This window comes from Pinus tabuliformis, chromosome 7 (assembly GCF_031772625.1).
Source record: "Pinus tabuliformis cultivar Carrire ecotype Pingquan chromosome 7, CPIR1, whole genome shotgun sequence".
In the NCBI taxonomy this organism is placed as follows: Eukaryota; Viridiplantae; Streptophyta; class Pinopsida; order Pinales; family Pinaceae; genus Pinus; species Pinus tabuliformis.
This window is the reverse complement of record NC_142293.1, coordinates 840,759,527-840,772,749: the sequence shown is the minus strand read 5'-3', so window position 1 is coordinate 840,772,749 and position 13,223 is coordinate 840,759,527. Positions and strand designations below refer to the sequence as shown.

The window sequence follows — 13,223 nt, the reverse complement described above, 5'->3', positions numbered from 1 at the left end:
CAAAATACCCATAAAAATAGCCCTTTTTCCATTGGCGCGGTTCCACTATGTATCACTCACGCCAATGGGGGAAATCCTCCAAAGAGGGTGCGCCAGCTGGCACTCTGTCTCAGAGTCGCACTCGCGCCAGCCCAGTTGGGAAAAGTTTTTAACAAACCAACTTACGAAGGTTCTTCCTAACCCACTCATGAACTGAATCTATATTGAGTTGGGTCAGTTTGGCTTCGAATCTCCATAGGAGGGAAGTAGTTCTCCACCTCTCATGGAAGCTTCTTAGTGATAAAGCCAATCCCATGAATCTTGTGGATAACCCTAACTCCTTCTCCTCTATCTATAAAAGCTTGTCCTTTTGCCTTTGACAAGTTAGAGTCTCCAAGTTCCAAATTCTAAGTCTCAAAGTCTGAGAATTGCCAAGTTTATGCTACAAGGAGCCTTATTCATTCCCATGAGGCTAAATCTTAAGTGAGGAGATTCTTATCCAAGTAACCAAGGAGAGAGAGGCTTGTTCCCCATTCCCAACAAGCTTTGCAAGTCATGTGTTGTTGATCACCCAGCCAAAGGAGGATTTGACGTCAGAACTATGGTTGTATTCTTCTTTGTTAATCAATAATAGATGATTATCATTATGGTTCCACTCTTATTGTCTTTTGTAATGATGATGTTGAGTTATATCCTTTCTGACTGATATATAGTTGCATCTATTGGATTTTATGCTTGTGTTTGTGTCATTATTTGCGTGTGCAGGTGTCAGTTCACGAGGATCGTGGAGATTGTGACCAGCCGGAGCAAAGGAACGGGAGCGACGACTCTTCTACAAGTACTAGCGTTGGAATCCAGGTAGGCCCTCATCATTGGTCTTTGATTTGCAATTAGGAACCTGCGTGTTAGCGTTGTTTGATTGTTGCTAGACCCCATTTGGGCTAGTAGGGATCGCCTATGTTTGCAGAGGGGATTTACCTCCACAACAACTGGTTTAAAATTCACTATTTTTTTCATCATTTCTTTTAAGTTTAAGAGTAAGGAGGACTGGTTTAAAATTCACTATTTTTTTCATCATTTCTTTTAAGTTTAAGAGTAACATATTTTCACTTTTCACAGGGCGGGAGGGAAAACTAGGGAACATAGGTAAAAGCATATGTATTTTTCCTTCTTCTATGGTTTGTCTCTATAGAGTTGATTTTACTGCGTGTACATTGTATGCATCTCAAAATTTCTCTTTAGGAAATCCTATTTTTATTCTTTCGAAGAAAAAAACTTTGGGGAATCCCAATGGATGTTTCCCCACATTCATGGATGGCATCCCTGGTAAACCCATTGGCATTGACTAGTGCACCTCACCAAGGGATTTCAAACAGGACACTTGCCAGCACAGAACTAGCCAAATACCCAGTAACATTAATGACATTTGGTTGGGCTAACGCCTTGGGCTCAATAAATCATAATCAACTACACTATTTTCCATATTAACATATTGATCCTTTTTAACATTTTGTTAGAGTAACCATAAAAATTCAAGTATGTTCCTATTTTTATTTTGGTTTTTAATTCCTTCTTTGGTGTGGTGACAACTTTATATGACTGTATAAATGTTTATTTTTGTCAGAGTATATGCTGAAAAGTAGATGCTCTCTTACATGCTACCTTGTCTTGTTATGTACTGAAGGAGTTCAGTTTCATTAGTTGTGACGAAAGAACTGTGTCAGGCATGTATACAAGGATTCTTGTATCACTATTTATAAACTGAACATTGTCCTTAAACAAGCAAAGTAGATCCTTAATGCTAAATGTTTGTATCTCAGGGAACTTCCAATCATAATAAATGAGGTGAAATTTAAGTGTTTCCAGAATCCAAATCTCAGGTTTTTTTAATTCACTCATATATGGTCTTGGAAAAGCGAATTGAAATTTAATTATTTCCAAATCTTAAGTTCTGTGAATTTCTTTTAGTTGAGCAAACGGGAAGAATTTCTTTTAGTTGCATTCAAATTTTCCAAAAATAATACTAAATTTCTCCCTGACTAAAATTCTCCCTGAAATGGCTTTGGGATTGAAAATTTTGTAAATATTTTTAGGGAAACAACCCAAAATACTTTTTCCAAATTAGAGTTTTATAACACTAGGTACTAAAACAGTCTTCTATTTTATGTTGCAAATGTTTGATAGAGTCTTCCTAGAAACTAATCAGAAAATTAGGTAGATGCACTGGACAGACTAAATAATTTTTAATGAATAATCACTTAACATAAATGATATATTAGGTTGCATAAATATATAACTTAGAAGCATGAAATGAAGAAGAAATATCAATGAGATTGACATATTCTTAATTGAGTTGAATGAGGCCAGGAATAACTTTGACTAGAGGGTGTTGAAAATGGCATAATTTTGTTCTAGTTGGATAGATTTAGAACTAAAAATCAGCAGTTTTCTTGCTTGCATAACTTGGGAAGATTTTTGTATCTCAAGTCTCAACCTTATTGAATAGTATGATTTATGCCTTGCAATGTTGAGATATGTTGTGATACCACTTGCTAGTAACCTAAACACTTTGGATGAAAATTTAGTTGTGAATTTTACTTGCAAAAGATATAAGTGAAAATATAGATTAATTGTCCCTTGTGTAGAATTTCCTTGAAATTATGCTACTGCTTGAATGAATAAATCTGAAACTAATTGTTGCATGAAGACAAAAAATATCTCTACCAATTTGTAGTGGAATAGAATAGAAATAAAACACAGTCACACTATAGCAAAAAAAACAAAATTTTCTAGGGAACCCAACTGGGAAAACCCTCTGCTAGTTGTAGAAATTTAAAATACTATCCATATTAGACTTTGAGACACCTTCTTCAAGACCAGGTTCATCGATGCTTATTGCTTTCCATATTCATTTTCATAAGCATTAGGGTTGTTGTCTGTCAAATCAGAGTAGCTAGAAAGTGTCTCTTTTATTTCAAAAAGCAAATCAGGATCAACTTCATCCAAGAATCCCCTAGAAGGCTCATCAGTAACAAGAAGAAAGGTCTTTTTTTTTTTTATTTCATCACATGTATCCATCATAATCATTGATTTGTCTTCATTTATTTCACAGTCATTTTCAATGTTCGATGCAGAAGGTAATTTAGTATGATATAATCCTTAGGTAACCAACCTCAGACATATTGTTTTATGTTGTTTGAAGTTTATTGAGTTTGAGTTTTATCATGAAACTACTAGAAGTGTACTAGAATGGGTGAGTTGATTCTCTTGATAACAATGCTATGGTTTGATCTAGTCCTTGAAAGGAACTTATAGTTGATGGTCAAAATTTCACATTCCTTTCATTTTTTCATCTTCACATATAACAAATATCTTTATGTTATAGCCTCTAGCTAGATATATATAGTAACTGCCACTCAGAAGTTGGATGCCATCATTTTGGAGCTTGAGCTTACTCAACTTACCTTTGTTTGAGTTGAAAATGTCATTAGATCTCATTATATTGTCTATTGCAGAGCATGAATCCAATTTACCTTTGTTTCAGTTAAAAATGTAATTAGATCTTGTTATATCATCTTTTGTAGAGAATGAATCCAATTTCTCATAGTCCATTTTCTTGAGGTATAACAAAGCTACTTTAATTCATTAAACTTACTTTTCATATTCTATTTGTTGATTGTGATTTTGCAGGCCACATCTGCATTGGAAAAGGGGCATATTTAATGAAGTGTGGAAGGAGAGGGAAGCTTCAGTTATGTCCTTTCAAACTTTCTAAGGTATGTAATAAAATTTTAAAAAAATTCTCCATAGAATGTTGTGCTTTAACTTTTTCTTTTGATAATGGATTATTTATGTGATCTCCCCTCTCTTACACACAACTAGAGTCCAAACATACATGGTTTTTTGGGATATGTGGACAATGGACAGATTTATGCTAACCATTTATCTAGAAATTTACACTGTAGAAGATCAAGCATTTACAGTTGAATATTTCCTTGCCACTAAATTAGAGTTGAAGAGTCGGACTCCTATTTTTTAGGCATATACCTCACTTTTAAATCAATTTATTGTTGACTCTATATAGACCTTCCATGGGAGGGCAAAGAGTGATCACTACCATTGCTTAATCTTTCTGCAGACCAAGTAAAGATTCCAAATGTGTATAAATTAGTGGTTCCTTGGAGAATCCCAAGAGTGGCACTATTGTAGCAACAAGAAATTCGTTTATTTTGAGTTCTTCATTAGTGCATTGATAGTATATTATTTATTCCATACAATACCTTAATAGTGTATGATCAAATTACAGTTAATCCTATCATAATAATTTGACTTACCCTCTTTTAGAGGGAAACTAGAGTGTGTGTCAAGCTTGCACATCACAATTGTATCATGCAAAGTTTACCTGGGACAAGTTTTGTGGATCTAAGTAGCAAGATACCTATTGGAATTCAAGAGGCAACAATACTACAAAGTGGGAAAGAGGTTTCACAGTTAACCTGGATTTCACATTATGGTTGGAGTCGGTTTGTTGGCAAGATGCTGGATACCCCAACTTCATTTTTATGATTGAGTACAAGATTGAATCCTTCGACATATTCCTCGCTCAATTGTCATTAAGTGATGGGTTTTCTCATAAGTGTTTCACACCTATAAACTTTACTAGAGTTGTTCTTGAGTCTTCAAAGGTGGTTATATTTTCAAAACGCACACGTACAAGAAGAGGAGAAATAATATGCCCAACTAATTTGAAGTTATCTACCTGTGAATAGGGTGTTCCCATTCATAAACCTGACGACTCGCTCTACTTATTTCTAGTGAACAACTTTGGGACTTGCCATGAATCATGAGACAATTCCAACCCCATAACTATAAATTTCTTATTTAAATCTATACCCAATATATTAGAATCTGCACAGAACTCCATTCTTGTTTTGAAAGAACCTGTGATCAACTTGTACCATGCTATTTAATCTTTTCTGTATTTATTCGCATCCTTGGTCTATGACATAAAGATGCAACAAGCTACCTTGCATTTTCTATACTAACACTCCTAAAAAATAATAAAGTATGCCCAAATCTATCATTTCAAATGATCTATGTAGCTCACCTTTTGGTTTTTCAATTATCGAAGTTGTTACCTATATTGATGAGAACTTCAACCGATACCACAATGACAATATATGTTATATTTTAATCCATGTTTCTCTGAAGGTGTTTCTCCTTCAGTAGAGTAGCAATATACTGTAGTTTCCATTTAGGGGAGAAGTGTACCCAGTAGCAACCTTGGCTTGTGTGCAGATGGGTTGAATGCACATTAGACTCTATCTGTTGTTTTGAAGGTGTTTCTCCTTCAAGAATACTTCATCTTAGTAGATACTTTCGGTCTGCACCTTTAGTAGATGCATGCAGCCTTAGGATACATGTTTTAGATTATAGTTTTTGTATGAGGTTGTAGCAGCGATGAAAGAAATGCATCGATTTTAGACATATTTAGTGTGCTTTCATAGTTTAACTTATATTCTCACTTTTCTTAATTTAGGTGTTTTTCTTAGTTCTATTTTATGCACAGATTTATCTTTAAGAAAAGTGCACAGTAGAGAATGGTTCTATATTTTGAGTAGGGGACACACTTCTAGGTAGGAGATACTCTATTCTAGGAAGCTTTTGCCATGCAGGTTAGGTTCTTTATCCGAGAATCCCAAGAGGTGCTATTGTAGCAATAAGAAATTCGTTTATTTTGAGTTCTTCATTAGTGCATTGATATTATATTGTTTATTCCATGCAATACCTCAATATTGTATACATCCATATTTAGTATGCTTTTATAGTTTGACTTAGATGCTCACTTTTCTTAATTTAGGTGTTTTTCTTAGTTTTGTTTTATGCACAGATTTATCTTTAAGAAAAGTGCACAGTAGAGAAGGGTTCTATATTTTGAGCAGGGGACACACTTCTAGGTAGGAGGTACTCTATTCTAGGAAGCTTTTGCCATGCAGGTTAGGTGCTTTATCTGAGAATCCCAAGAGGCGCTATTGTAGCAATAAGAAATTCGTTTATTTTGAGTTCTTCATTAGTGCATTGATAGTATATTGTTTATTCCATGCAATACCTCAATATTGTATGATTAAATTACAGTTAAGATTGTCATAATATTTTGACTTACCCTCTTTTAAAGGGAAACTAGAGTATGTGTCAAGCTTGCACGTCACAATTGTATCATGCAGATTTTACCTGGCACGAGTTTTGTGGATCTAAGAAGCCAAATACCTATTGGAATTCAAGAGGGAACAATACTACAAAGTGGGAAAGAGGTTTCACAGTTAATATGCCTTTCACATTATGGTTGGAGTCGATTTGTTGGCAAGATGTTGGATACCCCAAATTCCTTTTTATGACTGAGTGCAAGATTAAATCCTTCGACATATTCCTCGCTCAATTGTCATTAAGCAATGGGTTTTCTCAGAAGTGCTTCACATCTATAAACTTTACCAGAGTTGTTATTGAGTCTTTGGATGTGGTTATCTTTTCAAAGCACACACGTACAAGAAGACGAGAAATAATATGCCCGACTAATTTCAAGTTATCTTCCTACGAATAGGGTGTTCCTTTCCATAAACCTGACGACTCACTCTACTTCTTTCTAGTGAAAAAATTTGGGACTTTTCATGAATTGTGAGACAATTTAAACCCAATAACTATCAGTTTCTTATTTAAAGTTATACCCACTAGATTAGAACCAGTACAAGGAGAATTCCATTCATGTTTCAAAATAACCTGCAATCGACTTATACCATGCTATTTAATATTTTATGTATTTCTTTGCATCCTTGGCCTGTGACATAAAGACACAACAAGTTACCTTGCATTTTCTATACTAACACTCCTAAAAAATAATAAAGTATGCCCAAATCTGTCATTTCAAATGATCTATGTATCTCACCTTTTGGTTTTTCAATTATCAAAGTTGTTACCTATATTGATGAGATCATCGACAACCGAGGCCACAGTGACAATATCTGTTAGAGTTTTATCCATGTTGCACTAAAGGTGTTTTTCCTTCAGCAGCACTACAATACATTGTAGTTTCCATTCAGCGGAGTAGTGTACCCTGTAGAAGCCTTAATCTATGTGCAAATGGATTGAGTTCACAATATACTTTATCTATTGTTTTGAAGGTGTTTCTCCTTCACTATTACTTCATCTCAGCAAATCCTTTCAATCTACACCTTCAGCAAATGCATACAACCTTCGAGTACATGCTATAGATTCCAGTTTTGTTGTGAGGGTATAGCAACGATGAAAGAATCGCATCGATTTTAGGCATCTTATTGTTGTTGTATGAAAGCATGCTTGTCTAGTGTTTCCCAAACTTATATAGAGCCATATTTATTATACTTTTATAGTTTGAATTAGATGCTCACTTTTCTTAATTTAGGTGTTTTTCTTAGTACTATTTTATGCATAGATTTATCTTTAAGAAAAGTGCACAATAGAGAAGGGTTCTATATTTTGAGCAGGGGACACTCTTCTAGGTAGGAGGTACTCTATTCTAGGGAGCTTTTGTCATGCATGTTAGGTGCTTTATCCTAGACAGAGTTCCAAGTCCTTGCCTCCTTGACAAAGTCCCTGCCAGACAAGAGACTAGTGGGTAGAGTTCCAAGTCCCTAAATTTTCCAAAAACCCACGTGACCCTAGTTATCTAGCCTAAAATTCTTTACATTCCAGTAATCTTTTGGCCGTGACTTCATAGAGAGAGCCCTCTCTAGTTTGGTAGGGCTAGCTACCAAACTAAAAGCTTGGTCTGTGGTTACCTCCATCGATCTTGTCATCAGCCTGGGACATTATGGAGGATAATAGATGCATGAAAACTACGGAGTGCCAAGGTGTTCTATTGAATGTAAGGTTCCCAAGTCATGGAAAAATGCAATGCTAGTTGTGAGGTCATGACTGCCAAGGTGTGTTAGGGAATGTTAGTGCATGCTAAGATGTGCCAGATAGTACGAAGACATGTCAAAGAAGCTAAGACGTGCCAAGTGCTAAGGCATGCCAAGATGTACAAGGGTTCCAATTCCATGCCTCCTCTTCTTCCATATCATATCCACTTATGACATTTCCTTTGCAATATTTGGTGCATTTGATAGTTGTAGGTCATTTATAGGTTATAAATGTCTTCAGAGTTTCACTTCTAATTGAGTATTCAACTGAACATATTGATTCTCTTATACATAACTATTTTTCCCTCCACCCAATTTTCATAACTTCAATAACCATTAGGTAGGGACCTACATCTTCGATGTTGCTTTGCTTGTTTAATAAAATATTGCTGAGACTTTAATTTATTGAAAGTTGTAGAATTTACAATTTATGAAGTTTCAAGGTCTAATTTTAAAAAATATAATTCTTTAAAGGGTGCTAGCTCAATGGAAGAGCACCTGCTTTACAAGCAGGAGGTTGGTGGTTCGATTCCATCGTGCCCTAACATCCATATGGAATTGTTACACTAAAAAATGTCACCATGACTATTTACAGTTAGTATGGCTTTATCAACAGTCATGCTATCCTCCTGGGCAAGTCTTATGCCTCTGCTCTCCATGTCAAACTCCAAAAGAGAGAAAGTCTTTATAAATGTATTTATCTCTGGGTACGCAGGTTCTCTCAACCTTACCTGCGGATACGCACCTAATGTTCACAAAAGCTGCGTACTTGTACGCTCTGTATGTAAAGGGGCAGGTGCGTACCCCTGTAAAGGTCAAAATGCGCAAGTTTCATCTTTAAAAAGTTACTTGTGGTCATTTCTAGAGGCTTCTAGAAGTATGTTTGACGTGTATGAAGCGCCTCCAGATGGTTCATGTACCCCTACCAAAGAGGAACTTATCCCATCAATAAGAGAGCTATCCCATCCAAAGAGGGGATTATCCCATTGATGGTGGACCTGATTAACTTCCTCTTGAGCACTATAAATACAGGCATTGGGCCAGAAGGAGGGGAGGTTGGAAGCTAAACATTTCTAAGGGTAGATGCTGCTGGAATTAGGACTCCCATTTAGAAGCTTGTGAGGAGAGATTGCCATCTTTGCTTGTTCTATTTGGAAGTGGGTGAGCTTTGTCAAAGTAAAGGAGAACTCTTGATGGACCCTGGGAGGGACTTGCACAACACCAAGGCTCAGGTTGTAATTGTTCCTTTTGTTTCCTATTAATGCAAATGAGTCCATTCTTCTCAATAACTTGTTATTTATGAGTTGTTTCATGTACTCCTTGGTCTATGTGTTAAATATGTTTTATTTTATGAGATTATCAAGTGCTATTTAATCATTTGATTGTTAGTGAATGCAGGTTTCGAAGTGAAGGAGGAGCTCATCCGGATCAGCGAGGTTGGACTGCTACAACGGCGTTGGACTACAGGTAGGATCTAAACACTTGATTTCTCGTATAGTAAATGCATGTTTAGAGAAGGATTGCTCTTATTTGTCTTGTTTGTCACTAGAGAGTCTTAGGCTCCTAGGGAGGTTGGTTGTGTCCGCACTATCGACTCTTTCCACCTGACAAAATGGCGACTCCACTAGGGAATCCATTGATGTGAAAGTCTTTTCCTTTGTATGCAACTTTGATCTGAGAAAAGTCATTTATTTTCTGGTTTTTGGCTCTGTGACTTTGTATTTGGGTGAGTTAGCTTAGGGTTAGATTGAATTTAGTTTTTCTTGGTTTTTTCAGTAGTACGCACCCTCTGAGTATTGCACAGTGCGTACTTGTACGCACTGTTGCTGTGTGCACAGAGCGGGCCCGCACCTGGCTTAACAGGTTGCCTGCGTACCCTGCTAAAAATTAAGAAATTTCCATTTTTTACATTTTTCCTCTTAGATTTTGCTTTTTCTTAGTTTTTACTGCCTAGATCCATTAGTCTCTTGTCAAAGATCTTCACCTGAACTTGTTTCGATAGCATTGAGTGTTTTAGTGGATTTCATAGAAGTTTAAGCCCTAGGGTTTGATTTTTGAGTAGGTCCTGTAGTGACTTTGGCGGTAGAAGTTGTCAAGCCTTAGATCTCTCTGGTTTTGTCAGCCTTCTTAGGAGTCGGACCTGTCGTAAAGTCTACCTGTGAGAGCAACTTACCTTTGAGTTGTCTCTTTGGCAAATTTCGAAGTGCTTGTTGATTGAGTATTGAATTCCATTTTACAAAAAGAACAAAAAGATTTGAGTTTTGTTTTGACTGGTCTTTTGATTCTGCATTAGCTGGTCCTTGGCTTGATTTTGGTCAAGTAAAACAACCTAGAATCATCCTTATAGGCTTTTGCCTCGTTAGGTTTGCTTAGAGTAAATTTCTTCTTGATTTGCTTGTGAGTCAAGTTTTCATAGATTTTATAGCTTTTGAGATTGATTTTCGTTAAAATAGATTTATATGCTTTATTAAATAAGAGAAAATACAAAAACATCTCATTTGAAAAGTTTTGTTTTAAGTAGCTTTGAGGGATTTTGAAAGAAAAAGAATTTTTCGTGCACGTAAGGAGTGGTCATGTTTGTATGCTTGGAAAGATAAAGAGAATTGTTTCTTTGATTGTCTTTACTAAGAAAGTTGTTTTCTATAAAATTTGCATTTTCCAACTCTCTTAGTTAGGAATTTCATTGAAAGAGAAAAGTAGCGTAAATCATCTTAGGTGCATCTTTGTAGTGGTTTGAGTCGAGTCTACACACCATTGGTTTCATTTCCGCTACCTTTTGTCTTTAAGAAAAACTATAAAATTAACGCTTAAAGTAAAATCAATTTAGTAACTTTTATTTACTAGGGCTCTGAAACACCAATTTAGATCAGGCTAGTGTCTTGGAGTAGGAGAGTAATTAACTCTCCAAGACAAAAAAACCAAACAAGTAGCTTATCTTGTGATAGAATAAATCCAATTGTCTCATTTGTACTCTGGGAAAGCTCCTCTTAAAGGAGAAGCACGAGCTCGTGTCCGAACCAGTGAGGGGATCAATCCTCCCTCGTTGGGAACGACGCCAGACACGCACGTATTACAAATGGTAAACCTCGGATTAACCATTGTCGAGGAGCCAGGGGTCACTTGTCGGTAAACCTTGGATTATTGTCAAGGAACCGGCAAGGGGATTGAGCTTGATACTCTGCCCTTGCGTGCTGTCGGAGTGTAGACTGTTCCCCCAGGTGCATTTGTTGCGGTTGGTAGCCTTAGTGACCATTATCTTTAGGATTCTACCGAGGTGACGGTGGAGGGAAGATCCCACTGTACCTGGAGCAGACGTTGGCTAGACTCACTTGGATTTTTCGGGGGGTTCACTTCACTCGAGACAGTTAAAGTGGAGGAACTTGTGCCGGTCTATTCATTAAGTAGGTTGCCGGGGTAACTGTTCCACCCGCCACTTCTGTACTGAATCCGGCGATGTTGGGTTTCATCTCCAACTAGCGTTTTCGGTCTGGAAGGCTACTGTTTGTGCTTGGTTTGACGCCCTAGATTCTTTAGGCGTGTGCTTCAAATTTGTTTGGTTCTTTAGAGACTTTAGGTGGTTTGATTTGAGATTTTACTTTGTTTTCGTGTGTAGTAGTTAAAAGTTTTTAGCTGTGGCGGAATTACCGAGACAGTCCCGTAGACTTCGGGGCCAGTCTCCTGAAGTTGTTTCTGTGGCCGAATTGTTGAGGAGATCCCGTAGACTTCGGGGTGAGCCTCCTCGAGACGACCCGAGTAATCTAGAAGGTTTGAAGGTCCTTGTAACTCCTCCTAGTGGCAGTAGAGTAGGTTCACCTGAAGAAGGAGAATCTTCCTTAGTAGTCCATCCAGATTACCAAAGTCTAGAGACAGGTTATAATCCCGAAGCTGTTACAGTTTCTGAGCTTGCTGGTAGTTTTTCGTCTACTAGTGATACAGGCGAAGAACCTGAAATATCTGAACCTGTTACTCCAACTTCTAGTGTTCCAGATTCACCAAGAGTAGAACGAGTTATCACCGAAAATCTTCCTACTGGTCTGATTGCTATTGAAGAACTTGCTCCAGAGGAAGAAATAGGCGTCTCTAACCTTGAAGATCAACTTACTATTGAGCTCAGGGAGCGTGAATCTATCTTTTACAGTCCTCCTAGAAGTACCACTTGGTACCTTTCGTTAACCAATTATTTAGACAACTCAGGGGTAGGTTTTTCTACACCTCGTACTCCTTTTCCACCTGGAGGTATTTATACTCCTGTAAATATGTCTGGTCAGTCGTCCGTGTTTACTCAAACTCCTGAATCTTTCTTACACGGCGGTCCTTCTGTTCCCACCGGGTATCAATCACTTTCTGGTACCTTTGCGGGGGCATCTCCTCAACCCATTGATCATGGGTTATTAGCTGGAAACAATGGTAATATACCATTGGGTGTAGGAGACATTTACATGATGTCAGGTTCAGTTCCCGTTTCTCAACCTCAAGGTGGCCAATTACCACCTGGGGGGCAGCCTCAATTAACCCCTGGGGGGCAACCTCAAGGTACGCAAATTGTGTTTGGGGGGCAACCTCAAGGTCAGTATGTAACTATGGTGCAATACATGCCTCAAGGTCAACCCCAGCCTCAATATGTACCCCAGGGTCAACCTCAGTATCAATATCAACCCCAAGGGTATCAATCTCAAGGGTGTCAACCTCAAGGTCAAGGTCAACCCCAGTATCCGTATTTACCTCAAGGTTATCAACCTCAAGGTCAATACTCGAGTCAAGGTTATCAACCACCTCAAGGTCAGTCATATGTTCAAGGTATGGGAACTGTACCTTTCAATTATCAATCCTATCCTCAATCTGGTTATGGATCTCAGTATCCTCAACCTGTTACGGGTCAATACCCCGAAATGATAGTGTGGGATCCATCACAGGGTCAACAGGTGTTGTAGCCAAGTATACAGTTGGTACCTCAAGCTGGACAACCCGTAGTTTCTGGTCCACCCCAGCAACCGCAACCTGTCCAGTCAAATGTTCAAACTTCTGTAACTTCGGTAGTTACTCAGCCGCCAATTGCACCTAGTACTCCATCTCAAACGGTTGCTGCAACTACCGCTACATCTGCCGCACTTACTTCTGGAGTATCGACAGCTCCGGTTTCTACTGTATCTGCAACCACTCCTCAGACATCTTTACCGTTGTCTGGATCTACGATTCAAACCACGGTCCAGATGCCTATAGGTCAGCCTGGTATAAGTACGGTTGTCACTACTCAACCTCAATTTGTTCATCAACCGTACCAGGGACAGTACCAACATGGGCAAGCTGTCC

At 37.8% G+C, this 13,223-nt stretch overlaps 1 non-coding gene across 1 annotated transcript; it reads left to right on the top strand.

Moving 5' to 3' along the window:
• Nucleotides 1-8,385: 8,385 nt before the first annotated feature.
• On the top strand, nt 8,386-8,457 carry TRNAV-UAC (transfer RNA valine (anticodon UAC)). Its single transcript has one exon. It is a non-coding gene; the product is annotated as a tRNA-Val (tRNA).
• The last annotated feature ends 4,766 nt before the right edge of the window (nt 8,458-13,223 follow it).